Below are 1,965 nucleotides of genomic sequence, written 5' to 3' on the forward strand. Positions count from 1 at the left end.
TTAGCCACCTGATCACTATAAATGTTCCTAAGCCCTTCAATTTTTTAAATGATTGTCATAATGTTAGAAAGCACCATAACACAATGACTTCTCATCATTTCAACAAACCTTAGGCCTTTAAAAATAGGCAAAGTTTCAACATACAAAGTTAAAAGGAAAATTGAATCTCGATGGAAACGTGTGATTGCTTTCTTTAATTTTCTTGACATAAATAAAAATACATTTATCAATATGTGAAGAGATTGAATCTCTTGGAAAAGCGTGTGATTGTTTCCTGCCTTGATTTTGTCACACTAAGAAAACACAGAACAGAGAAAGAAGTTTAACATGATGATAGCATTTGAAATGTGTTATCATATTCCATTTAATTCGAGATTATTGTTTCTACATTTCTTGTGTTTGATTTTTTTATATATAGATTTGAGCACCTAAATGGTAAAACAAAGCGTTAGTGACAAAGTGGAGCTAAAATGGAGCTTAATTCCATCAATCGGGCTAGAAGTGATAATTGAAATTGCAAAAATTGAATCGAATGCTAAATCGAACCGAAACCAAACCAAACCAAAACAGAATTAATATGATTCTATTCAGTTTGATATATTTTCAAACTGAATTAATATGGTTTGGTTCAAATTCAAATTTGAAACCAAAAAAAAAAACCTCTTGTCGCTCCCTTTTCTCATGCATCATGCCTCTCACCTTCCCATAGCCACACCTCCATGTTCAAACTTACGATCAGCCATCTCACATCTGTTTGATCGATGTTCAAACTTGAACTTGGGATCGAGTACCATGCTAAGCCCTGAGTGACTCGATGGCCATGGAGATAAAATCCACTCCCTCATCACCACCCACACCCTCACAAACACAAATTAAACCTCCTCTTTTCTTTTATTTAATCACCAACAATAGGTTATGTCTGCCACCAACACCACCTCGTCTCCAAGAAATAAAACCACTGTTTCCATCAAAGGAAGAGACCAACTAAAACTAAATGAATGGAACAAATGGGTGGTGTCGACTCTCCTCAAAGCCTACAAATTGAAATATGTACTACGTAAACAAAGCAAAGTTGAAAGGGCATGGGCAAGATGTGGCTCGCCATGTGTCTTCAAGATCTAGTTTTACCAAATCACCCAAAACTCATACTCATTGTATGAATAAAATTGGGTATATGAAAATTTAGGTGTCACGGGAATATTGTAACGACCCAAGTATATATACTAATGTGAAGTTATTACCTAAGAGATAAATAACAATTTTGACACTTTCTTGAAAAAGAAAAGCTCGAGTTGATTAAAAAAAATTAACTAAATAAAATGTTTAAAATTTAAAAGACTAAGAACGAATAAATGAAAAGTGAAAGTAGAACTGAGTCCTCATATGGCATGTCTTGGGCTCTTCTTGTCGTTCGCTTTCCATTACTTCTACCTTTGCTTGAAATATTAACATAGAAAAATGGTGAGTATAAAAATATATCCGTTAATGAACGCAATATCTGGTCCTGCTAAGTGATCTATTAACTTTCCATTAGGAGGTACCAAAAACTATCATGTGCCCCATGGAACACACAATCTAGTGATCTCGTAGAAACATGCATGTTTAGGAATATGAATAATGTTTGAGTACCTAAACGATCTATAGTATATGAATAAAGCTTGGTATCTTATTCTGGGAAGACTATTGTCACGTTTTGCTCTAAAATCACTTGACAAAGCTTAAACTTATCTTTAGGAATCACCACGTAGCAAAAATAGAAATAAACTTCTCTTATTAACTTTAATTCAAGAGTTCTACAATTTTCATTTTACATACATTCTTAAAACAAATAAACTTAAATGCCTTGCTTAGCATCCTCGCACAACAACTCGTCTTACATTTTCTTACTTGGCCTTAACGTCTTATCATCTAGGAAGGAAAAACTTAAAACGTAAGTCGATAACTTTGTGAGTGATAGTTTTGAAA

The sequence above is a fragment of the Cucumis sativus genome, chromosome 2, assembly GCF_000004075.3.
Source record: "Cucumis sativus cultivar 9930 chromosome 2, Cucumber_9930_V3, whole genome shotgun sequence".
In the NCBI taxonomy this organism is placed as follows: domain Eukaryota; kingdom Viridiplantae; phylum Streptophyta; class Magnoliopsida; order Cucurbitales; family Cucurbitaceae; genus Cucumis; species Cucumis sativus.